The sequence below is a fragment of the Pan paniscus genome, chromosome 14, assembly GCF_029289425.2.
Source record: "Pan paniscus chromosome 14, NHGRI_mPanPan1-v2.0_pri, whole genome shotgun sequence".
NCBI lineage: Eukaryota > Metazoa > Chordata > Mammalia > Primates > Hominidae > Pan > Pan paniscus.
Window position 1 is genome coordinate 2,823,737 of NC_073263.2, and position 27,051 is coordinate 2,850,787.

Below are 27,051 nucleotides of genomic sequence, written 5' to 3' on the forward strand. Positions count from 1 at the left end.
GAAAGAAGGAAAGAAAGAAAAGGAAGGAAGGAATGAAGGAAGAAGAACAAAAGAAAGAGAAAGAAAGAAGAAAGAACGAAAGGAAGAAAGAAAAGAAAGGAAGGAGAAAGAAAGAAAGAGAAAGAAAAAGAAGGAAAGAAAGAAAGAAGAAAGAAAGAAAAAGAAAGAAAGAAAGAAAAAAGAAATACTATGAAACAGGAGGGCAAATGAGGGAGCCCTGGAAACCGATTCTGTCTCCACTTTCAAGAAAGATCGCCCCCTCCAAAAAAAAGATCCCCAAAGCTCTGACCGAGAAGGTCTTCTCCTTGGATCCCAGAGCAGTGGTCTGAGGATCTGTCACATTCTACACCAGCCTGAGTGCTCAGTCCCACACACCCCTAGGCCACTTTCTGCTCTGAAAGACCTTCGGAGGATACAGAGCAATTTCCAAAGTTCTGAGAGTACAGTGGTAATTGATAGACAGCAAGGTCAACTCACTTCTTTAAGCCTTTCAAATTTAGGGGTCGCCCAGTTCAATTATGTCAATTTATACAGAGAAAAATTGAAGGTTTCACTACTGTATTCCTCTCTATATTGGGTGTAGGGGGATTCCTTACCATTTTAATTATGCAGATTAATGAATGGAGAAAGTAAGGTTTTGTCCTTGGAAAGCTATCCTGGTGTTGGCTGCAGCCCAGTCAGATCCATTGAAGCCTTGAGCCTCCCAAGCCATCAGCCTATTGCCTTCCCCTCCCCATGTTATGGGTCCTGGGCATGTTACCAGAAGATGGGGTGCTTCTACCCCATGACAAAGCTGCCCCTATCCTCTATCTTTTTTCTTCTCATCACTCCATCAGTGTTAACTCCTCTTATGACCTTTAGCCTGAGAAGTTTGTGTGTGTGTGCATGCATGTGTGTGTATGCACAAACCTGTGGAAGTCTAATGAAAATAATGCACAAGAAAGAAAACTGATAATGCTTAAAATTAAACACGGTGCAATATATCATTGACTAAAAACTGATATAAGAAAACATTATTCTAAAAAACATTTGGATATCCACAACTTAACCCAGGAAAGTTGACCGTGTAGAAATAATGGTCCCTACGGACAATTTGTAGAAGCAGAATCTGTAAATTATGATGTGAAAAATTCAGGTAATTTTTATTTAAATGTAGTGATCCTGATAATAATTCAATTGAATTAAAAATTAGAGAAGATTAACTTGAATTAGTTATGTTCTTATAAAATACAAATTATGAAGTTAAAAAGTAATATATAAGTTTGCTCTGGAAAACACATTCTCAAATGAATAAAATTTGTTTTTATTTGATTAGTTGACTGTTTGATTTTATCTGCTTATTAAACCCAAGGAGATATGACCACATAATCCCACAGAAATACAAACTACCATCAGCGAATACTATAAACAACTCTATGCAAATAAACTAGAAAATCTACAAGAAATGGATAAATTCCTCGACACATACATCCTCCCAAGACTAAACCAGGAAGAATTTGAATCTCTGAATAGACCAATAACAGGCTCTGAAATTGAGGCAATAATTAATAGCTTTCAAACCAGAGAAAGTCCAGTACCAGATGGATTCACAGACAAAATCTACCAGAGGTACAAGGAGGAGCTGGTACCTTTCCTTCTGAAAGTATTCCAATCAATAGAAAAAGAGGGAATCCTCCCTAACTCATTTTATGAGGCCAGCATCATCCTGATACCAAAGCCTGGCAGAGACACAACCAAAAAGCAGAATTTTAGACCAATATCTCCGATGGAGATCTATGCAAAAATCCTCAATAAAATACTGGCAAACCGAATCCAGCAGGATATCAAAAAGCTTATCCACCAAGATCAAGTGGGCTTCATCCCTGGGATGCAAGGCTGGTTCAACATACAAAAATCAATCAACGTAATCCACCTTATAAACAGAACCAATGACAAAAAACCATGTGATTATCTCAACAGATGCAGAAAAGGCCTTTGACAAAATTCAACAACTCTTCATGCAAAAAACTCTCAAAAAATTAGGAATTGGTGAGACATATCTCAAAGTAATAGGAGTTATCTCTGATGAAGCCATAGCCAATATCATACTAAATGGGCAAAAGCTGGAAGCATTCCCTTTGAAAACAGGCACAAGACAGGGATGCCCTCTCTCACCACTCCTATTCAACATAATGTTGGAAGTTCTGGCCAGGGCAATCAGGAAGGAGAAGGAAATAAAGGGTATTCAATTAGGAAAAGAGGAAGTCAAATTGTCCCTGTTTGCAGATGACATGATTGTATATCTAGAAAACCTCATCATCTCAGCCCAAAATCTCCTAAAGCTGATAGGCAACTTCAGCAAAGTCTCAGGATACAAAATCAATGTGCAAAAATCACAAGCATTCTTATACACCAATAACAGACAAACAGAGAGCCAAATCGTGAGTGAACTCCTATTCACAATTGCTTCAAAGAGAATAAAATACCTAGGAATCTGACTTACAAGGGATGTGAAGGACCTCTTCAAGGAGAACTACAAACCACTGCTCAAGGAAATAAAAGAGGATACAAACAAATGGAAGAACATTCCATGCTCATGGGTAGGAAGAATCAATATCGTGAAAATGGCCATACTGTCCAAGGTAATTTGCAGATTCAATGCCAACCCCATCAAGCTACCAAAGACTTTCTTCACAGAATTGGAAAAAACTACTTTAAAGTTCATATGGAACCAAAAAAGAGCCCGCATTGCCAAGTCAATCCTAAGCCAAAAGAACAAAGCTGGAGCCATCATGCTACCTGACATCAAACTATACTACAAGGCTACAGTAACCAAAAGAGCATGGTACCGGTACCAAAACAGAGATATAGACCAATGGAACAGAACAGAGCCCTGAGAAATAATGCCACATATCTACAACCATCTGATCTTTCACAAAGCTGACAAACACAAGAAATGGGGAAATGATTCCCTAGTTAATAAATGGTGCTGGGAAAACTGGCTAGCCATATGTAGAAAGCTGAAACTGGATCTCTTCCTTACACATTATACAAAAATTAATTCAAGATGGATTCAAGACTTAAATGTTAGACCTAAAACTATAAAAACCCTAGAAGAAAACCTAGGCAATACCATTCAGGACATAGGCGTGGGGACGGACTTCATGTCTAGAACACCAAAAGCAATGGCAACAAAAGCCACAATTGACAAATGGGATCTAATTAAACTAAAGAGCTTCTGCACAGCAAAAGAAACTACCATCAGACTGAACAGGCAACCTACAGGATGGGAGAAAATTTTTGCCATCTACTCATCTGATGAACGGCTAATATCCAGAATCTACAATGAACTCAAACAAATTAACAAGAAAAAAACAAAGAACCCCATCAAAAAGTGGGTGAAGGATATGAAGACACTTCTCAAAAGAAGACATTTATGCAGCAAAAAGACACATGAAAAAATGCTCATCATCACTGGCCATCAGAGAAATGCAAATCAAAACCACAATGAGATACCATCTCACACCAGTTAGAATGGCGATCATTAAAAAATCAGGAAACAACAGGTGCTGGAGAGGATGTGGAGAAATAGAAACACTTTTACACTGTTGGTGTAAAACTAATTCAACCATTGTGGAAGTCAGTGTGGCGATTCCTCAGGGCTCTAGAACTAGAAATACCATTTGACCCAGCCATCCCATTACTGGGTATACACCCAAGGGAGTATAAATCATGCTGCTATAAAGGCACAAGCACACGTATGTTTATTGCGGCACTGTTCACAATTGCAAAGACTTGGAACAAACCCAAATGTCCAACAATGATAGACTGGATTAAGAAAATGTGGCACATATACACCATGGAATACAATGCAGCCATAAAAAATGAAGAGTTCATGTCCTTTGTAGGGACATGGATGAAGCTGGAAACCATCATTCTCAGCAAACTATCACAAGCACCAAACACCAAACACTGCATGTTCTCGCTCATAGGTGGGAATTGACCAAAGAGAACATATGGACAGAAGAAGGGGAACATCACACTCCGGGGCCTGTTGCGGGGTGGGGTGAGGGGGGACGGATAGCATTTGGAGATATACCTAATGTTAAATGGCGAGTTACTGGGTGCAGCACACCAACATGGCACATGTATACATATGTAACAAACCTGCATGTTGTGCTCATGTACCGTAAAAGTTAAAGTATAATAAAAACATGAAAATAAAATAAAATTTAATTAGAAATGAAAAAAGAAAGTTCTACAACTTGAAACTGGATAAAAGATAGGTTAGAAACAAAAATAGGAGTAAAGTGTGACTTTCTTCTCACTTTTTGATTATTATATAGGCATTTTTATTTCATTAAAATCTCATATTTCTGGGCCTAGTTAATGTTATGATATTTTATTTTTAAATAGTTTTATTTTATTTATTTCATTTAATTTGTAATTTTTGAGGATACATTGTAGGTGTATATACTTATGGGGTTCATGAGATGTTTTGATGCGGTCTCGCAATGCATAATAATCGCATCATAGAGAATGGGATACCCACCCACTTGAGCATTTATTCTTTGGGTTAAAATGTGATTATTCTTTCTTAGCTAGTTTAAAATGTACAATTACATTATTATTGACCAGAGTCATCTCGTTGTGCTATCAAATAATAGGTCTTATTTATTCTATTTTTTTGTACACGTTAACAGTCCCTACCTTTCCCCCAGCCTCCACTGTCTTTCTTAGCCTCTGAAAACCACCCTTCTGCTATGTCCGTGAATTCAGTTGTATAAATTCTTCCATCCCACGAATAAGTGAGAACACACAGTGTTTATCTTTCTGTGCCTGGTTTATTTCACTTAACATACTCTTCTCTTTTATCCATGTTGTCGTAAAAGACAAAATCTCATTTTTATGGCTGAATACTACTCCAATGTATATATGTACTACTTTTTTTATACATTCATTCATTTGTAGACAGTTTGCTTTCAAATCATAGCTATTGTAAACAGTGCAGCAACAAGCCAATTTTCTTTCTTTTGGGTCAATGCCCACCACTGGGATTGTTGGGTTGCACTGTAGCTGGGGCAGCTCAATTTTTAGCTTTCTGAGGAAAGTCCAAAGTTTTTTATAGCGGTTATACTAATTTACATTCCCACCAAGAGTACACTAAAGTTTTCTCCACATCCTCGTCAGCACTTGTTATTGTCTGTCTTTGGGATATAAGACATTTTAACTGGGGTGAGATAATATCTTATTGTAGTTCTGATTTGCATTTCTCTGAGGTTTAATGATGTTTAGCAACATTTATATGCCTGTTTACCATTTGTATGTTTTCTTTATAGAAATGCCTCCTCCTGGCTGGGTGTTTCACACCTGTAATCTCAGCACTTTGGGATGCCGAGATGGAAGGATCACCTGAGGTCAGGAGTTTGAGATCAGCCTGGCCAACATGGCTAAACCCAATCTCCACTAAAACTATAAAAATTTGTCAGGCGTGTGTTCTGCATGGGAGATGCATGAGGAAAAAGAAAAGGCACACACAATACTTTTAAGGGTAAACAGCTTTTGTCCCAATTATATGGCAATACAGATATAATAAGTAAATGATATGATAAGCAAATTGATATGAGAAGGGGAGAAGGGAAAAGATATATATACATATAATATATATATAATTATATATGTATTTATTTACATTTATTTTTTTAAAGAATTGTGTACATAATTATATAATTATTTTTATTTACAGTTATATGTATAAATATATGTATTTATTTATATTTATATGTATAAATATATACATTTATATATATGTATATATATGTATATATGTGTGTGTGTGTATATATATATATATATATATATATTTACACACAGCAGACTACATAGTATGGAGGAAGCATCACCAGACAGAGAAGCAACAGCCTGGGCTCCAGAGTCAGACACTACACTCACCAGACTATGGAGGATTCATCAACAGACCGGGAAGCAACAGCCTGGGCTACAGAGTTGGCCCCTCATCCCTGCACAGATGGGGAGAGGTCTCAGGAAGCTCTAGTGCCATCAGGGACCCTAGCTCTTTTTGTAAAGAGTTCTTTGGCATAAGGCAGAGTAACGAGGACTCTTCACTACTGGGCTCAAAAACCACAAAAATGTCAACTTTTTTTGGCGATTGTCTGTTGTTTTTCAATAACTAACATACAGGAACAGATTAAAATAGAAATTTCTCTGAAATACTGCTGGATGAATGCCTGAAGAAACTCACAGAACCTGTTCCGGGACTTGGTGACCATTGTTTGTGTCCATGTTCAATTGAGATAAAATTTAATATTTAACTTTTCTTCCAAATTTGGCTTCAATTTGATACTCAATTGTAGGAAAATGCCCTTACAGATACTTGGGGAAAGCATAGTTTATACAGATTACAGATTCAGGGTAAGCACAGGAGAATTAAAAGCATAGTTAATAAAAACCACACCCACCATGGCCGTGCAAGGAGAGTCACAGTGTGAGATTTGTCAGGGATATACACACAACATTCGGTATGCAGTAAGGTACAGGGACGATTCTCCAACGTAGCCCATTTTTGGTGGCCTCTGGCAATTCCATGCATAGCCAACATTGACTGCAGTTGGCTTCCGTTGCAGTGGTGGCTACGCAGATGATGAATTTATTCTTGGCATCAGACACAGAGACACAGGTACTGACCATTAGTAAACAGGTTATTCTCTGTAATAACCAAAACAGGGGAACATAATATTGTTTTTCATCTTTAGGAAACTGTACTATGCCTTCAGTTTCTGCTCCCATAGCTACAAGTTCACCAGCCATAGGAGTAGGATGTGATGGACGCTGTACTCATATTTTGGCTCCAGGATTTAAACTACCTGTGCCAGTGCATCTGAATCCCCCAGTTCTGTATGTAGCCTCTGTTGGGGCAGAGACATCCTCAGGTGTTAATTGTTGACAAGGTACCACTAAAAATTGAGCAACCCACATCTGCGGTTTTACAGCAAAAGAATCTGGAGTGATATTGTATAAAATGACCTTTAACTCTCCCCTGTAACCACTCTCAATTATACCACCATACATTATGCCTTTCATTGCAAGACTTGAATACGTTTTAATCCATTCATCCGCATTCAAATTTGCAACTATGGTGGAAATTTTGGCCTGTTGATCTGTCTGCTGATTAAATAGTCTGTCGAGAAAGCAGAGACACATGAGCATCAACATGAAAAACAATGATAATGATAGTTTGCGCCAGGATTCAGGTATCTTCCCAGTAGTGTTTTCCCTCTTTATTCCCAATTAACCATGTGTAAAGATAAAATAGAGAATGAAGGTTGTGTGGGTGAGATTGGACATCAAAAGACACAAAAGGAATGTCTGATGGTGACCTGAGAATGGAGTAGAGAGAGAAATTAAAATAGACAAAAAGGGGAATCAGCAAGGAGATGGAGGACGCAGAATAGAAGAGGAGACACAACAAACACGAGCAGTTGGTGCAATAGAGGGTGCTTAGCATACTTGTATGACGCTTCTTTCATTTTCTAGTTACTTTTTCTTTTCAATTTGTGTCAGATTTAGTTAAAGTGTCAACGTTTTTAAAAATCTTTTTATATACTGAAAATATTCTTTGATGTTTAGTAAATAACTTTCAGTATTTCAACTTGCCCTTGATAAGAGTATTAATTTTTAAATCAACAGACAACATTCAGTAAAACTAGTTAGTCTAATATGCAACAACTTCTTCTCTTCCACATGTGATTTGGGAAATTAATGCACTGTGAGACGAAATTCCCAAGTCTATGATGTCTTTAAGTTCCCTTTGCTCCTTTTTTTAGCAGATATTGAAGAATGTGCTGGCTGGGCATGAAACTTTCTTCCACCAAGACCATCCGTTCATGATAAATACATTGTCCTGAGTTATTTTTATAGCTAATCCTCTTTCATGTTTTCAATTGTCAATTATTACATCTTTTCAACTTTATAATTTTGGAAGTTCGATGTGATTTCTCAAAAAAAAAAAAAGAAAGAAAGAAAATGCTTGAGTTTAATGTGATTAGAATAACAGAGAAGTCTCTCCGGGTCAAGAGTATAAAATACGGTCTGAGACCTTTAGCCGTTGCTGGTGACTCTCTACTGGCCTGTCCTCGTCCTATCCCTCCCTTCCCAAACATACACTTACACAGTCCCAAGGCAGCTGAGGAGAGGAGAGCACAGACTTTAAACTCTGTATAGGTATAAATTTTAAGATAGAATCTTGCTCTGCTGCTCAGGATGGAGTGTAGTGGCACTATCTCGGCTCACTGTAACCTCCACGTCTGAGTTCAAGCGATTCTCATGCCTCAGCCTCCCAAGTAGCTGGGATTACAGGTGCCTACCATTATGCCCAGCAAATTTGTGTGTTTTTAGTAGAGTCAGGGTTTTGCCATGTTCCCCAGGCTGGTCTCAAACTCTTGGGCTCAAGGGAGCCACTGGCCTTGGCCTCCCAAAGTGCTGGGATTACAGGCATGAGCCACAATACCCGGCCTGTCTTTATATGATTTCTTTGGCTGTAAAGAGTATCAGTGGTGTCTGTACCTTTCTCAGTGGCTTAGGGTATCGTTTTTAGCAGAGGCTGTGGTAAAGTTTTGCTGGGAATAGGGGCACCAGAGGTTCAGTCATTGGATCCCAGTGGTGGCAGTGGTGAGCTTAGCATGCCTGCTTTTGAGCCTCAAGGCAGTTATGCTGGCAGCAGTGTTAACAGGTCCAGGAAGACTAATTATTTGGCCTTCCTGTGACTTGCTCAGGTGCCAGCAGTGAGCAAGGTGGGTGGGCAGCTTCTTGAGCCCCTGGACAGTGGTTATGGCATGGATGACGGCAGTAGCAATGACAAGAAAAACCTTTGACTCCCAAGCGTTCCATGCTGGTGTCGGTGTTGGCTGTGATGGGCTGGGAAGGCCAGTTTCTAGGAACACAGGTGGTGCATATGTGCGGGTACCAGCTGTGGTAGTAGCTCCATGTTCAGTGAGTCCATCCTCAGGTCTCAAAGAAGAGTGCTCAGGTGCCAATCTTGTTAGACTTCACTGGACTAAAGTCCATATTTTAAGCACTATCTGGCTCCACACACTCATTGGCTGTTCTTATCATCACTCTGAGCCCATAAACCCACCAGCAGAAAAACATCAGGAAAGTTTTTAATATTTCTTCTTTGGGGCACAGTATGCAAGGAAAGGAAGTGTATTAAGAGACGAAGTAAGTACGCTTATTAGAAAAAGGAACACTTTGGGGCCAGAAATGGACCAGTGCCCAAGGCATGCAGAAAGGAGGAAATAATTACCGGGTCATGGGATCGAAGTGTGGAGAGTGACTAAAGTTTCAAGATCATAAACCAGTCTTTACCTGCTTCTAATTTAATTTAATGCAATCCTCACTGTTTGTCATCATTTGGTTTTAATGTATAAAGCTATGGGATCTGTTTATTGTATGTTTTGTAGTATAATTTGGAAATTAATCTACCAGCTCTTTTTTCTCAGCCCAGTTGGTGGCTTGTCAACTCCTCTGCACTAAGTGCTTCTTGTTTTCTCACAGTCCAGCCCTATGTTCTCATGAGCTGTGACCCTGGGTTATCCAGGCTCTGGCTTGCCTGCTGTGGAAAAAGTGCAGCTTTCTAAGCTGGTCACATATCTCTACATTAAATGTACATTGTCTTTTTAAAGCAATGTTCAGATATTTATATATTCTTTCTTGCTGAGGTTTCAGCACCACAAGCAGCAGTCATATAATGGAGAGATTCTCAATAACAGAGTGAGTCTCTGCCATAATTGGATTTATTATACGTTAGAAACAGCAGTTACATACTAAATGTTTTACAAAGTGTTTTTTATAATTTTTATTTCCTTAAATATTGCAGATAGAAAATTTAGAGTTCCAATATTTATTTAAAATTTGGCTCTTGTAATTTGCAGTGGAAAGCTTATATGAGTATCTACCTCTAAACCAATTAATTAAAAATGCTCTGGGGTTAACTGGGCACCAAGAGTAAGAAAATTTTAATTAAGTGAAAAAGTCTAAGTAATGACCAACTAAGGAAATAAAAAGGAAATTATACTTTCAACCCCCTTTCCCCCAATTGCTCTATGCTCTATTTCTTTCTATTGCCAAGTTGTACAATTTTATTTTTGTCCTTGATAATTGTACTTTATTTTAATGTGACTAGATTTTATTTATTTTATTTTATTTTATTTTAATGTGACTAGATTTTGCCTCACTCCAGGCTGGAGTACGGTGGCATGATTATAGTTCACTGTAACCTCAACTTCCTGAGCTCAGGTGATCCTCCTGCCTCAGCCTTCTAAGTAGTTGAGACCACAGTATAATGTCAAAATAATTTTTAAAACATTTTTAGTGACAAGGTCTTGCTTAGGCTTGTCTCAAACTTCTTGCTTTAATTGATCCTCTGGCCTCAGCATCCCTAGCAGCTGAAATTTCAAGTGTGACCAACTGAGCCCAGCTCTTTATTTTTATAAATATTTATCTCTTTAGTTTTTTTCTGAAACATTTTCAACACCTTCACCTGAACTTTCAGGCTTTCAACTCACAGTTGATTTTATCCATTTTGCTATTCATCCTATTTGTTCTATTGCTTACATGCTTTTGTAACATATTTAGTATTTTGAGTTTTAAATTCTTGCTACTTATATGTATGTATTTTTAATTCTCTCTTTTGCAAGGCTGCGATTCTCTCCAGAGAAGAGAATGGGCTCTATGCTTTCTTGAGAAAAGCATTTTATAACATGGGACTAAAACAAACCCTGTGGAAAATAAAATAAAAAGCATGTTAATCATGATTTTTTATAAATTGCTACTTGGGAGACACAAATTTAGCAAGAAGCTATATCATGTTCCATTCAGATGAGGTTAGGGAGGGACTTATAAAGTTTTACTGCAAGTTTACACAAGTGAAAGATTTTAGCACAGTCTATGACGGACAATGGTTGGTTGCCAGCTTAGACTGTATATAGGCAATCATCAGCTTAATTCAGCACAGCTTTCTCTTCAGGAGGTTTGTGATCAGGCTCAGTATAAACAATTCAAGTCAAATGCAGTTGCCTTTTTAGGACATCTGTAATTTTCCCAGTTCGAACAGGTAAAATTCCACCTGGGTGTGTGTGAGTATTAATTCAACTCCTCATGTCCTCCTAGTTTGTCTTTAGAGACCTCTCAAATAACTATCTCCATTTTGGATTTCTTTAATTAGAAATAAAGAGTGCAAGGATTATCACTGGTTAGGAATATAGAAAAATAGTTCCCACCTGTGATTCATCGGACCCCAGTCAGAGAGAAAAGGCCAAGATACGCCTGACAGAAAGGCTTGAGGACTTTCAGGTAATTTATTCCTCAAAAAGAATTGGTTCACACCTGTAATTCCAGCACTTTGGAAGGCCGAGGTGGGCAGATTATTTTAGGTCAGGAGTTCAAGACCAGCCTGACCAACATAGTGAAACTAAAAATACAAAATTTACTAAACATACTAAACGTACAAAAATTAGCTGGGCATGAAGCTGGGTGCCTGTAATCTCAGCTACACAGAAGCCTGAGGCAGCAGAATCTCTTGAACCTAGGAGATGGAGATCGCAGTGAGCCAATATTGTACCAATGTACTCCAGCCTGGGTGACACAACAAGACTCTGTCTCAGAAAGAAAAAATTGGATAAAGAATTGCCCTAATGCTGGGAATTTTACCTCATAGATAGTAAAAATATTTACAGAATAAGGCCCAGGTGTAGCCATAAAGTGGCATTACAATTCTTTCATTCTAGATAAGAAACTAACTTAAAAAAAGAATAGAAATTCTAAGGTAAGAGACAAAACTCTGGGAGGATTTATATCTAAGGTAAAGACTCAATCACAGGACACCAGAAGAAGATTGAGAATGCAGCTTCCTTTCTGCCCTGCATCCATTGTCAATGGACTTTCCCTGGCCTTCTCCTTTTCACGTTGGTCATTTTGATTATTTTATAATGTTTTTTTCCACATAGACCTGATGCAACTCCAGAGTTGGAAGAAAAAACGACAATGTCCTAATAGTTGCTTAGAGGAAACCTCAGGAAGTGAAGCAGAAGTTGATGTATTTTTTGTAAAATCATAGAAAGGTATTCATCCTCCTGATCTCTGCAACTGCTTTTTAAAGAAATCTATATTTCCAAGACTGTCACTATGCTTTGTGAAAATACCTGCAAATTATTAATTCTGCAAGCTTGAATGATCTATCTTCACTCTTTCCTTGGGTTAATACTAAAATGAACATATGCTCTGAGAAAGATGGACTTGGGTGTCTTATCCGGCAGCCAGAAAGTATGGCTGTTTTTCTCTTCCTCATACATTATGCTGCCGACTCTTTAGGATTTCATAATTCAAGGAGAAATGTTAGAATCTGTATCTCATTTAAGCTTACACAAGTGAAATAAAAAGAAACACAACCACAAATCCGAGTTTGTAGTAGAATGAGATTTTCATATAATATTCGACTCTAGCACTTACTATTTACAAAAAATAAATATTTCCCCTCCTCTATGGATAAACACACTCTGGGGAAGAGCTCTCAGGGAGATGGAGAAGAGCTGTCTCTTCTTCTTCTGATTTTCAGTTGTTCCAGCAAATGTCTCACAATATTCTTTACATTGAAGCTGCAGGAAATGAACCAAAACACCAAGTGCCTTAGTTGGGCCCTTCTGCTGAGGAGGAGGCTGTGTTTGAGCTGGTCTCAGTTTGCCCTGTCACTGGCATACGACTCTGTACTGGGGCCCAGCTACTAGATGGAAGGGCTAAATTATGTTGGGACTTCCCTCAGAATTATGGCTCACCCTCCTCCCTCATCTGCATTCTGGGCTCCAGGCACTGTGTAGAGCACTCCGTTCATTGACAGTTCCCAGGTATCCCTGATATGTGAGTCATCAGCACGGCCGCACTTCACATAGGACAAAATGAAATTGAGGGGAGGAGAGGCAACTCTCGCCACCTGCAGGACTGGTCAGTGGTGGAGCCGGGATCCCAGAGTCAGCTTTTAGGATCACTTCACTCACATTAAGCCCAAAGCTTCACTGAGCCTTTTAAAATAAAGGGATACTGATTGTCCCACCTCACAGCCCTCGGGTAAAGCTAGATCAGGCTCAATGTGGAGGGCACTGAGCACAGCGCAAGTTGCATGTGAGTGGGGACTGTCATTGTTTCCTGGGGCCCTCAGGTTTGGAGGTTTCCTGCCATGTAGTGACAGCTGGCTTAGGGGGCATTAGGGGAGGGGCTTCCCCACAGTTTGTTGCAACAGCCACCTGGCTCAGCCAGGACTGTTCCAAAGTCATCCAGATAATTTCCCAGATGACCACTCAGTCATGTGGTGTCCTACTACCCATGGGATATAGCCTAAACTTTTTATCATAGAAGGAATAATTTCTAGTGTCTGACAGCACAGTAGTATAACTATAGTTAACACTAATTTTTAATATATTTTAAAATAGATAGAAGAGATGGCTTTAAATTCTCCCAACACAAAGGAAATTTTTCAAACACAAAGAAAATAATATCCATGTTTGAGGTGATGGATATTCTAATTACCCTGATTTGATCACTGTACATTGCATGCATGTATAAAAATATCACTCATGCATCACAAATATATACTATTATTATGTATCAACAAAGGGAAAAATGCTAAAAGTGGCTCCCAACTAAAAAACAAAAGTCAATTTCTAACTCACGAAAAAGATGCTCACTTTAAATTGTAAGTTATGTGACAGAATGTAAAGGGTTGTATAGTCACTTTTACAGTCCCAGACTATCATGCATAGAACTGCCTGGCCCCGTGTGTATGTACACACAGAGATACAACCATGCTTCTCTAGTGGGGCATTTTTTTTTCTCCTTGAAACATTTGCCAATGTTTGGAAACCTGTCTTGCTGTCTGGTTATTTTAGTAAATTAAATGTGACTGTAACTAGGCCCAATTTAGTGACTGTAATTAGGTCCAATTGCTTTCTGCACATAGATGATCAGGGGTAAGTAGTCGAAGATATAGTTAAAGACATGATGAAACTGGCACATGTGCCTGTACAAGTGTGGCACCGATTTGACCCTGAGGCCATGTTTGAAAATGGTTCCCAGCACTAGAAGGATTTAAAACTCTTATAATGGAAATTGTAGTAGTAATAGGAACCTGCTTACTGATCTCTTGCTTACTAGCTGTACTCATTCAAGTGGTAAAAGGTTTCATCGCAACTCTAGTTCACCAGAATGCTTCAGCACAAGTGTACTACATGAATCACTATCAATCTGTGATAGAGGAAGACATAGGTAGTGAGGAAGAAGGTGAGAACTCCCACTAATAAAATGAGTGAGAGTCTCAAAGGGGGAAAATAAGGGAGGAGACCAACCCTCATATTGTCTTATACCCAATTTCTGCCTCCAAAGAAAGAAGAAGCAAAAACTAGAAAGCAGAAATGAAATCCACAAGCAGACAGCCCAGCGCCACACCCTGGGCCTGGTAGTTAAAGCTCAACCCCTGACCTAATCGGTTATTTGCATAAAAAATGCACTGTGAAGATCCCCGTCCTGTTCAGCACGTTTCTAATTACCAGTGTATGCAGCCCCCAGTCACATACCCACTGCTTGCTCAATAGATCATGACACTCTCATGCGGACCCTCTTAGAGTTGTGAGCCCTTAAAAGGGACAGGAATTGCTCACTCGGAGAGTTCAGCTCTTGGGAAAGAAGTCTTGCTGAAGCTCCCAGCTGAATAAACACCTTCCTTCTTTAACTCACTGTCCAAGGGGTTTTGTCTGCGGCTCTTCCTGCTACGTTGGGAGAGGCCAATGTGGGGAGTGACATGGGGAGGCACAGATCCCTTAGTGGTGGCTGTGTGCTCTGAGGCGAATGTGGGGAAAATCAGACCTAAGATGCTTCATATGGCTGATAGTACCAGCTTTACAGCTGCAGCAGTCTGTGACAGGGGAAGGCATGTTCCTGGCTAAGCAGCATCTGAAACTCCCGCAACAGGACCAGGTCTGGTGGACTCAAGAGTGAAAGTCAGAGTGAAAGTGAACTGCAAGAGAGGAAATGAGAGGGAAAACATCAAAAGTGACTCCTTTGAAAAGCATAATAATGAATTTTAAAGATTTAGAGGTGATTATAGGATGAAACCGAATGTTCAAAAGTTAAGGACATACTGTGAATTAGAACAGCCCTGTTTTAGTGTCAGATGGCTTGCCAAAGGCACTATAGAAAAATTGGCCGTGTGTTTTAAGGTGGTGACTAGGCTCAGAGAACAGCCAGGACATTCAGGCCTAGTCTTTATATTGACTCATGGCCAAATGAATGCAGCCCTGCCTAGCAGTTTACTGTAGAATGCTCGCAGCTCACGGCAAGAGAAATCAGCTGCTCTGGCAGCTACAGAGTTAAAAGGAGACACAGAGGCTTGTAGCACCTCCCAGCCAAAAGTGAAAGTAAAATCAGCTGCCCCAGCAGCTGAAGACAAATTAAAAAATCTCAGAAAAGGCAGAAAAACCGGTTTTGTAACAACCACAGGAAAGAATAGAGACCGCTCCTCCTTACATTCCAATCTACCCCCTTTACCAAGGTAACTGTCCCTAAGGAGTTAAGTTCAAATGGATACATGCTGCCAGCCTCACCCGAGAAGGTGAAATGAGAGCGAAAATCAGGCAGGCCATCTCAGGTCTGGTTGTGCATAAGATATGCTCATGCCTCTTAAGAGGACAGGAGGACCCCCACTAGGACCCAGATGATGCAGTCCAGATTCAGCACCTACAAAGGTGCCGAGAAGCCCATCTGCAAAGGCTAAAGGATGGTAAAAGAAAAAGGCAATCAATATTTTAAATAATCTCAGAGGTGCTTCAGGGTGCAGATAAAAGCACAGCAAGTTTTATGAAAGACTTTATGAGGCATTTTTATTGTACACTCCATTTAACCCTGAGGCTACTAAAAAATCAGTGCAGGGTGAATACAGCATTTGTAAGGCAGACCCAAGGAGATATCAGGCATAAATTGCAGAAGTTAGAAGCTCCGTAGGCCTGAATGCTACTCAGCTTATTAAAGTGACAACCAAGGTGTTAATTAACCGAGATGAGGAAGCAAAGGAAAAGGCTGATCACAGGCTTAAGAAAGGCTAACTTACTAGTGAAAGGAGCTGGGCACATTCCTCAGCCCCAGGCTCAAAACAAACAAGCCCAGTACAAACACATCCCATCCCACCACATATCACCATATATCTCTCAAACTTCCTGAGCCCAGTACAAACACCACCAGGAAAGTCTCCGATAAAAGGACAGCCGTTCAAAGTTTTACTGAAAGAGCAGGAACCAAAAGAATTCCTTTGTTCCCCTGTAACTTTCAGGCTATAAAAAGCAAACACTCGCATTGTTCAGGGCCCTCTTGTATGCTGTGGAATGGAAGGACCAGGTTCGAACTTGTAGTAAAGATCCTTGCCGCTTGGCTTTGACTCTGGACTCTGGTGGTCTTCTTTAAGGAACTAACGGTCTAGGCATAACATCTGGGGGCCCGTCCGGGATTCCCCAAGCCCACCAGACCCCTGGTCAACGGATCTGCTAGGATCGATCTACTGATAGGTGAGCTGGCTCATCTCCGTTTGTCTGTCTGTGTCTGTTCTGAATCCGAATCTGTGACTCGCGAGGTCTGAAACTGGAGCTGGCACAGTCCTGGCGGACGCACTATATAACGGCCAGCGGAGACCAGTGGGAGACTTCCCCTGGCTCTTATCTGATCTATATTGCGATCTGAGCTGCCCCGGTTTGGCGGGCAGCAGCTGTCTCTGATCTGAGCTGCCCCGGTTGGGCGGGCAGCAGCTGTCTCTGATCTGAGCTGCCCTGGTTTGGCGGGCAGCAGCTGTCTCTGATCTGAGCTGCCCCAGTTTGGCAGGCAGCAGCCGTCTCTGATCTGGGCTGCCCCAGCGCGACCGCGATCCAGGCAGCTAACTTTGGCCTGGGCTTCCAGTGCGCGCTTGCAATCTGAACTGCCCCGGTTTGGCGGGGAGCAGCTGTCTCTAATCTGGGCTGCCCCAGCGCGATCGTGATCCAGGCAGCTAACTCTGACCCGGGCTTCCGGTGCGCGCTTGCGATCTGAACTGCCCCGGTTTGGTGGGCAGCAGCTGTCTCTGATCTGAGCTGCCCCAGTTGGGCGGGCAGCAGCTGTCTCTGATCTGAGCTGCCCCGGTTTGGTGGGCAGCATCTGTCCCTGATCTGAGCTGCCCCGGTTTGGTGGGCAGCAGCTGTCTCTGATCTGAGCTGCCCCGGTTTGGCGGGCAGCAGCCGTCTCTGATCTGGGCTGCCCCAGCGCGACCGCGATCCAGGCAGCTAACTCTGACCCGGGCTTCCGGTGCGCGCTTGCGATCTGAACTGCCCCGGTTTGGTGGGCAGCAGCTGTCTCTAATCTGGGCTGCCCCAGCGCGATCGCGATCCAGGCAGCTAACTCTGACCCGGGCTTCCGGTGCGCGCTTGCGATCTGAACTGCCCCGGTTTGGCGGGCAGCAGCTGTCTCTGATCTGAGCTGCCCCGGTTTGGTGGGCAGCATCTGTCCCTGATCTGAGCTGCCCCGGTTTGGTGGGCAGCAGCTGTCTCTGATCTGAGCTGCCCCGGTTTGGCGGGCAGCAGCCGTCTCTGATCTGGGCTGCCCCAGCGTGACCGCGATCCAGGCAGCTAACTCTGACCCGGGCTTCCGGTGCGCGCTTGCGATCTGAACTGCCCCGGTTTGGCGGGCAGCAGGCGTCTCTAATCTGGGCTGCCCCAGCGCGACCGCGATCCAGGCAGCTAACTCTGACCCGGGCTTCCGGTGCGCGATTGCAATCTGAACTGCCCCGGTTTGGCGGGCAGCAGCTGTCTCTGATCTGAGCTGCCCCGGTTGGGCGGGCAGCAGCTGTCTCTGATCTGAGCTGCCCCGGTTTGGTGGGCAGCATCTGTCTCTGATCTGAGCTGCCCCGGTTTGGTGGGCAGCAGCTGTCTCTGATCTGAGCTGCCCCGGTTTGGCGGGCAGCAGCCATCTCTGATCTGGGCTGCCCCAGCGCGACCGCGATCCAGGCAGCTAACTCTGACCCGGGCTTCCGGTGCGTGCTTGCGATCTGAACTGCCCTGGTTTGGCAGGGAGCAGCTGTCTCTAATCTGGGCTGCCCCAGCGTGATGACGACCCAGGCAGCTAACTCTGACCCGGGCTTCCGGTGCGCGCTTGCGATCTGAACTGCCCCGGTTTGGTGGGCAGCAGCTGCCTCTGACCAGGGCTGCCAAAGTGCGCCTGCGATTAGATATCATTAATAAGTCAGATCAGATTTCCTTTACAGGGATTCAAACCCACATTCCTTTACAGGAAGAGACTACAAATTATTACAGGATAGGTAATACCCAGAGCACTCCTCTATCTCTCCTTACGAGTAATTTCAAAGAAGTTAGAGCAAGGGGCCATGATCTTAGTATAGAAATCAAGAAAGGAAAGCTAATTACTCTGTGTTGCTCCGAATGGCCTGCCTTTGATGTGGGGTGGCTGCCCGAAAGGACCTTCCGACTTGCTGTCATCACTAAGGTAAAGTCCAAGACTTTCCTACCTAGTCATGCAGGCCACTTAGATCAAATCCCATATATCCTCATATGGCAGGACCTTGTTGAGAACCCACCTCCTTGGCTGTCCCCTTTCCAATTGGCCTCTGAACCCTGTAAGGCACTGGTTGCTCGACCACTAAAATCCAAGCAACCAACTGCCCCCCCCAACCAACCTGTTCTAACTGACAGCGAGGACCCACTGTTCACAGAACCCCCTCCGTACCCCTCCGGGCCCCAGGCCCCAGCCCCCCTGGCTGAGCTGTGGGAGGGAGCAGGCGGACAGGAGGCGGCTGGCACACACGGGCCCGCTGAAAAGGAAAGTAACTTTGAAGGGCCGGCGAGGAGGACGTGAGGGCGCACTTCGCAGACTAGCCCCCCTCAGCCGCCTGACTCCACGGTGGCTTTACCCCTTCGGGAAATAGGACCCCCGGATGACACAGGAATCCCCAGGCTCCAGTACTGGCCATTCTCCATCAGTGATCTGTATAACTGGAAAACTCAGAGTGCTCGGTTTTCAGACAACCCCAAAGATTTACTGGCTTTACTAGATAGTGTCATGTTCACCCACCAGCCCACTTGGGATGATTGTCAGCAGCTCCTCCGAATTTTGTTCACCACAGAAGAGCGAGAGAGAATACAGATAGAAGCTAGAAAGCTGGTCCCGGGGGACGACGGTCAACCGACTGCCAACCCTGACCTCATAAACGCAACCTTTCCTATGACCAGGCCGGCGTAGGACTACAACATGGCAGAAGGTAGGGGACGGCTACACCTTTATCACCAGACTCTAATGGCAGGTCTCCAGGCAGCTGCTCGCAAGCCCACTAATTTGGCTAAAGTATATTCTATTCTGCAAAGAAAGACAGAGAGCCCAGCTACGTACTTAGAAAGATTAATAGAAGCTTTTAGACAGTACACCCCCATAGATCCAGAGGCTCCAGGAAGTCAGGCAGCTGTTGTAATGTCTTTCGTAAATCAGGCAGCCCCAGATTTTAAGAGAGAACTCCAGAAATTAGAAGACTTGGAAGGAAAGCAGATTCAGGACCTCCTTCAGATAGCCCAGCGGGTTTACAATAACAGAGATACTCCAGAGGAAAAACAATTTAAGGCCACTGAAAAAATGACCAAGGTCCTGGCAGCAGTAGTACAGAAAGAGCATCTGCAGCCAGAGTACACCCAACCTAGGCGGCCCCCCCGGCATGATAATCTGAGCAAAGACCAATGTGCCTATTGTAAGGGGGCTGGACACTAGGTAAGAGACTGCCCCAAAAAGAAACCACGAGGACAGGGACCCGGTCCCCCTAGGTCTACACCCGTACTAGTCACTCAAGACGAAGACTAAGGAAGACGGGGTTCGGACCCCCTCCCCGAACCTAAGGTAACTTTGCAAGTGGAGGGGTCCCCAGTCCAGTTCTTGGTCGACACGAGGGCAACAGCCATTTAATTGGACAGACGAAGCCAAGTTGGCCTTCCAACAGATTAAAACCGCCCTACTCTCCGCGCCTGCACTAGGACTACCTGATGTTACCAAGCCCTTCCACTTATACGTGGATGAGAATAAAGGTGTCGCCAAGGCGGTAATGACTCAGAACTTAGGCCCCTGGCAGAGGCCTGTTGCCTACCTGTCGAAGAAGTTAGACCCAGTAGCTGCCGGGTGGCCCCCTTGTCTCCGAATGATTGCGGCCATGGCTCTGATGGTGCAAGATGCTGATAAACTTGTCATAGGGCAAGAATTGCAGGTCGTTACTCCACATGCCGTCGAAGGTGTACTCAAACAGCCACCTAATCGATAGATGAGTAACGCCCGGCTCACCCACTACCAAGGACTACTACTAAATCCTCTCAAGATAATTTTCCTGCCCCCAACAACCTTAAACCCTGCCTCGCTGCTGCCCAACCCGGACCTAGACGCCCCACTCCGTGACTGCACCAAGATACTAGCTCAGGTGCACGGATTTCGAGAAGACCTGCAAGACCACCCACTTCCTGACGCCGACCTCGTCTAGTTCACTGATAGGAGCAGCTTCATGGATCAAGGCCAGAGGTACGCTGGAGCGGCAGTAACTTCAGAGACTGAGGTAATCTAGGCGGAAACCCTGCCCCCGGGGACATCGGCCCAGAAGGCCGAACTGATAGCGCTCACCCAAGCCCTTACCTTAGGGGCGGGGAAAAAGCTGACAGTATATACAGACAGCCGATATGCTTTTGCAACGGCGCATATACATAGGGCCATTTACAAGGAGCGAGGGTTACTGACGGCTAAAAGAAAAGAGATAAAAAACAAGCAAGAGATCCTAGCCCTGCTAACAGCCCTATAGAGGCCAGAAAAATTAGCCATTGTACATTGCCCAAGGCATCAGAAACTAACTACTCCAACTGCTCAAGGCAACTTTCTGGCAGACCGAACTGCAAAGAATGTGGCGAAGGCTCCCAGCCGACTCCCTGCACTCCAGCTCCCTGACCCGGGCCCCCGGGACTTGCCATATTTCCCTGAATATTCAGAACAAGATCTCCAGTGGATTGACAAACTTCCCCTGAAACAAATCCAGAATAGGTGGTGGACTGATACTAATGACCAAACCATCCTACCAGAAAAATTAAGACAACAGGTGTTAGAACACATCCACCGAACCACCCACCTGGGGGCCCGGCGGATGATAGACCTGATCAGACGCTCCAAGCTCAAAATCAGACATATAGCTGAGACGGCCAGCAGTATCGTGACAAGTTGCAAAGTCTGCCAGCTTAACAACGCATACCCCCAATCTCAAGCTGCAGCAAGAACAAGGCTCAGAGGAACCAGGCCCGGTATCTACTGGAAAGTAGATTTTACTGAAATAAAGCCAGGAAAGTACAGGTACCGGTACTTACTTGTCTTTGTAGATACTGTTTCAAGGTGGACTGAAGCATTCCCAACCAAAAGAGAAACTGCTCAGGTCGTAGCAAAGAAAATTCTGGAAGCTATCCTTCCCAAGTATGGCTTCCCCATCCAGATAAGGTCAGATAACAGGCCCGCTTTCGTCGCTAAGGTAAGTCAGGACTTGGCTTCCATCCTTAGGGCAAATTAGAAACTACATTGCGCTTACAGGCCCCAGAGTTCAGGACAGGTAGAAAGGATGGATCGGACCTTAAAAGAGACCTTAACTAAATTGACTATAGAGACTGGTGCTAATTAGGTAGTCCCTCTCCCCTATGCTCTGTTCCAGGCCCGTAATACCCCTTAGAAACTAGGCCTTACCCCTTACGAAATCATGTATGGCAGACCTCCACCCCTGGTTCCTAGCTTAAAAGATGACCTGCTTAAGTCTGAAACAGAAAATGTCTCTGAATTCTTATTTTCCTTACAAGCCTTACAGAAAATTCACCAAGAAATCTGGCCCAAGCTGAGAGAGCTATATAAGACCAGTCCCCCACCGACACCCCATCCGTACCAGCCAGGAGACTAGGTCCTAGTTAAGCGACACCGACAAGAGACCCTAGAGCCCAGGTGGAAAGGACCACTCCAAGTACTCCTGACCACACCCACCGCCCTAAAGGTAGAAGGCATTGCGTCGTGGATCCACTACACCCACGTCAAGCCAGTGGACCCAACCTCCGACCTTCTGGGGCCAATCACGGCGGCGGCTAAAGCACCGGACACGTGGACTGTGGACAGAGCTAAGAACAACCCCTTAAAACTCACCCTGCGCCGGCAGCATAGCTCACTGCAAACATGCAGTTAAGTAGTCTAACTCTAACATTGGTCGCCCTAGTGGCCGCTGAAGAAAACATAAAGCCAGCTCCTAATCCCTTTGTCTGGAGATTCTGGCTTTATGAAAACCAAACCCACCCTAGGCAACCTCATAAGCCCAAGAAACTAGTGGCCAGTGCAGATTGCCCCTCCTCAGGGTGCAATAGCCCAATTTTACTAAATTTTACCGATTTCCCAGTAGCCAAACCAGTGGCACCAATAATATGCTTCGAGTATGATCAGACTGAATACAATTGTAAGCACTATTGGTGGCACCAAAGTGCCGGCTGCCCTTATAACTATTGTAACATCCATAAATACCAATGGTAAGGTAGAAAAGAACAGATAGATCCCAGATGGCCCTTCCATCGCAGACGAGATAGAGACCTTTCATATACATGGATAGTTAGAGACCCCTGGAACTCCCGCTGGACCACGCCTCAACACGGGGCTGTATACTACTCCTCCGCCTCCACGTGGCCTAGCAGTCACCTCTATCTGTGGCGGGGTCTAGTGCAGGTACGGCCCCTGGTCCATAGAAATATCCAGCGACAAGAAAACCGCCTGACACAAGATTTATGTCCTTTTTCCTGGTTAAAATTATTGCAAGAAAGATTAGAACTTGCCAACCTTACAGGACTTCACAGCCTGTCTGGCTGCTTTCTGTGTGCCACTCTAAGGTGTCCACCGCTAACCGCTGTCCCCCTGCCATAAAGATCCTCCACCTCTGCCCAAGCTAACAACCACCGAAACCTCTCATATGCCCCATCCCTAACGTGCCACTATACCTAAACCCCAGTCAAGAAAAGTTTCCCTACTGTTTCTCAGGAACTAATTCCAGCCTCTGCAACATCACTGCAACGCCCCCTAACATCACCTTAAAGGCTCCGTCAGGCATAATCTTCTGGTGTAATGGAACATTATCTAAAAACCTATCAAGCCCCTCTGTTACCAACCTACTGTGTCTTCCTGTCACATTAGTTCCCCGGTTAACTCTACTTACTGCCGGCGAGTTCCTAAAGTATACCGGTAACTGGACTAGTGCTGTTATTCACCCAGACCCTAGACCGAGACCTGCACGAGCCATATTTCTCCCCCTCATTGCAGGAATCTCCCTCACCGCATCCTTCATGGCGGCCGGACTGGCTGGGGGAGCCCTAGGTCACACCCTCATAGAAAGTAACAAGCTGTACCAACAATTTGCCGTTGCTATGGAGGAGTCAGCTGAGTCCCTTGCCTCCCTCCAGCGGCAGCTCACGTCCCTAGCACAGGTAACCTTGCAGAACCGGAAGGCCTTAGACCTACTCACTGCTGAAAAAGGGGGAACGTGTATGTTTCTGAAGGAAGACTGTTGTTTCTACATAAATGAATCAAGGCTCGTGGAAGACTAGGTCCAACAGTTACGCAAGTTAAGCACAGAAGTAAGAACACGGCAGTTTGCTTCAGCTGCAGACCAATGGTGGAACTCATCTATGTTTTCTCTGTTAGCCCCCTTCCTTGGACCCCTGCTGAGTCTACTATTTCTGCTTACCGTAAGACCTTGTGTTGTTAACAGAATTTTGCGGTTCGTTAAAGAAAGGTTTAACACTGTACAACTCATGGTCCTCAGAGCCCAATACCAACCTGTAAACGCTGAAACAGAATCAGACTTATAAGACCCAAGATTGGCTCTAAAAAATACCTGAAAAGAAAGGGGGGAATGAAAGGAGCCGGGCACATTCCTCAGCCCCGGGCTCAAAACAAACAAGCCCAGTACAAACACATCCCATCCTCCCATCCCACCACATATCGCCATATATCTCTCAAACTTCCTGAGCCCAGTACAAACACCACCAGGAAAGTCTCCGATAAAAGGACAGCCATTCAAAGTTTTACTGAAAGAGCGGGAACCAAAAGAATTCCTTTGTTCCCCTGTAACTTTCAGGCTATAAAAAGCAAACACTCGCATTGTTCAGGGCCCTCTTGTATGCTGTGGAATGGAAGGACCAGGTTCGAACTTGTAGTAAAGATCCTTGCCGCTTGGCTTTGACTCTGGACTCTGGTGGTCTTCTTTAAGGAACTAACAGTCTAGGCATAACACTAGCAGCAACCCTTGTGGGAAGAGGAGCTGGCTTTACAAGGAGGCATGGACGCGGGCGTGAACGTAGTCATGAAAAAGGCTAGTCTGGACAGGAGTTTGAAAGCCAGCCGTGGCTAGAGAGAGATTAATGTGCATGGTGCAAAAGGAAAGGACACTGGAAGGATAAATGTCAAAGAAATAAGGAAAATGATCACGGCAATGGTAAAAAAAAACAAAAAACAAACAAAAAAAACCCCAAAAAAACAAAACCAAAAAACCACACACACACACCAGTCAAGGGCTACTACACCCAGAAGAAACCCAAGAACCACTGCACCTGCTGTAGAAGGCAGAATAAAAAGTGTCCGAAAAAAGCTCAAATCTCCTCTGAAAGTGTCTAATATTTAAGCTTTTATATAAGCCAAGAGGAAAGATGGCTTAGTCCTGAACAAAAGCAGGCTGTTTGTGCACTTTCTACTCCAACCACCCGGTGTCAAGTAAGAGAGCTCCTAAGAGCAGCAAGGTTCTGCCGCGTTTACAACCCAAATTCTTGCTCATGGTCAAGGCATTATACCAAGCCACTAAGAGGAGAAAAAAAGGAGCCCCTCTTCTAGGAGGCCAAAGAAGAGAAGGATTTTAAAGAAATCAAAGAAGCCTTGACTCAGGCCCCAGCTTTAGGACTGCCAGATCTAACTAATCAAGCTTTTCTTCTTGCATGTCCACAAGTGAAAGGGAGGCCATAGGGGTTCTGACTCAAGCCATAAGGTCATGGCATCCCCTGGTGGCATATTTATCCAGGCAATTAGATTCTGTTGCACTTGGATGGCCTCCTTGTTTTAAAGCACTAGCTGCCACTGCCCTACTGGTGCAGGAAGCTAGTAAACTAGCTTTAGAGACTGTGAATGCCCTAAACCTGGCTACCTTACTCTCATCGAGTCAGTGCCAGGAGGCCCGTTTCATTGCCGTGTGGACGTGGTAGATAAAGTGTTCTCAAGCCAGAGAGATTTGACAGATCAGTCCCTCAGGGACCCGAACATTGAATATTCTACTGATAGAAGCATTTTCATACTAAAAGGAGCCTGCCAAGCTGCGTATGCAGTGGTGACTTTAGACTCAACAGTAGAGGGGCAGTTTTCATCTACAGAAACTTCTGATTAGAAAGCAGAACTAATAGCTCTGACAAGAGCTCTCTGGCTAGTAAAAGACCAAAAGACCAATATTTATACAGATTCCAAATATGCTTCTGCCACTTTGCATGTTCATAAGGTTATTTACAAAGAAAAAAAGAAGACTTTTAACTGCTGGAAACAAAGAAATAAAGTACAAGGAAGAAATTCTACAGCTCTTACATGCTGGATGGGCCGCAGAAGTGATGGTAGTGAAGTCCTGCAAGAGGCAGCAAAAAGCAAGAACACTAAGGGCTAAAAAAGGTAGGAAGGCAAAGAGGCAAAGCAGGCTGCAATGACAACTCCACCTAAAGAAGACACCTTAGCTATGCCTCTCCTCCCAGAGATTCCCCTCCTGGAGATCCCAATCTTCACTCCAAATAAAAGAGCTTGGCTTCCCCAGGAAAATAAGAACTACACTGAAAGAGGATAATACAAATTCTTCAATGGGAGGCTAGCCATAGCTGATATGGTGACCCCCAGGTTTGTAAAACAGTTCCACCGCAGAACTCAGATTAAAAAAAAATAAAGACATTATTAAGGCATCATTTTTGTCTGCCATTGCTCATTGCTATTACTCCCGCCATTTGTAAACTGTGTTTAACTAGCACCCAGGACAAGCCACGACAAGGTCCTACTCAGCCCATGGTAGTTCAGGAAAAAGGAGCCATGCCCTGTGAAAAACTGCTTATGGACTTCACTGAATTGCCCTGAGACGGGGGATACCAGTTCATGTTGGTGTTCATTTGCAACTTTTCAGGATAGCTCAAGGCCTTTCCCACCAGGACAGAGAAGGCACTAGAGGTGACCAAGGCATTAAGAGACATTGTTCCCAGATTTGGACTACCTCTAACTCTAAGATCAGAGAGTGGACCAACATTTGTGGCTAAAATAGTTCAGGACTTAACTCGACTATTAAAAATAAAGTGGAAATAACATACAGCCTACAGGTAGCAGATCTCAGGTAAAGTGGAGAGCATAAACTGGACACTCAAGCAGTTGTTGAAGAAATTTTGTCGAAAAACTCATCTGAAGTAATATCAGGTCTTGCCCATGGTCTTCTTCCGAGTCAGGTGCACCCCCACCAAAAAAACTGAGTATTCGCCCTCTGAGATTTTGTTAAGCTGCCCACCCACCATAAAAATCAGATTAAGGGTAATCTCTGTATACTGGGAAAACTAACTTTAAGAAGGCAAATGCAGGCTTTAAGTACGGCTATACAAAAATGCATGGTTAAGTATATAAAAAAATGCCTATAAGTCTAACAGACCCAGTACACCCTTTCAAAACTAGGGACTTCGTTTAGGTTAAAAAATGGAATTCAACCACTCTAGGACCCATATAGGATAGGCCCTATATTGTAATCATGTCTACTCCCACTGCTGTTAAAGTTGCAGGTGTCACACCTTGGATTCACCATAGCCAGCTAAAACCAGTGGCAGTAGCGAGTCCTGATGACAACCTGTGGATTAGCCAACAAGACCCAGATTGCCCCACTCGAATAGCCCTATGGCAAATCTC

General features: G+C 43.8%; 1 long non-coding RNA gene across 1 annotated transcript; it reads left to right on the forward strand.

Annotated features, from left to right (window-relative positions):
* The first annotated feature begins 22,205 nt into the window (after window positions 1–22,205).
* Window positions 22,206–26,060, forward strand: LOC134728856 (uncharacterized). The gene is made up of 2 exons (XR_010109729.1): window positions 22,206–22,292; window positions 23,413–26,060. It is a non-coding gene; the product is annotated as an uncharacterized LOC134728856 (long non-coding RNA).
* The last annotated feature ends 991 nt before the right edge of the window (window positions 26,061–27,051 follow it).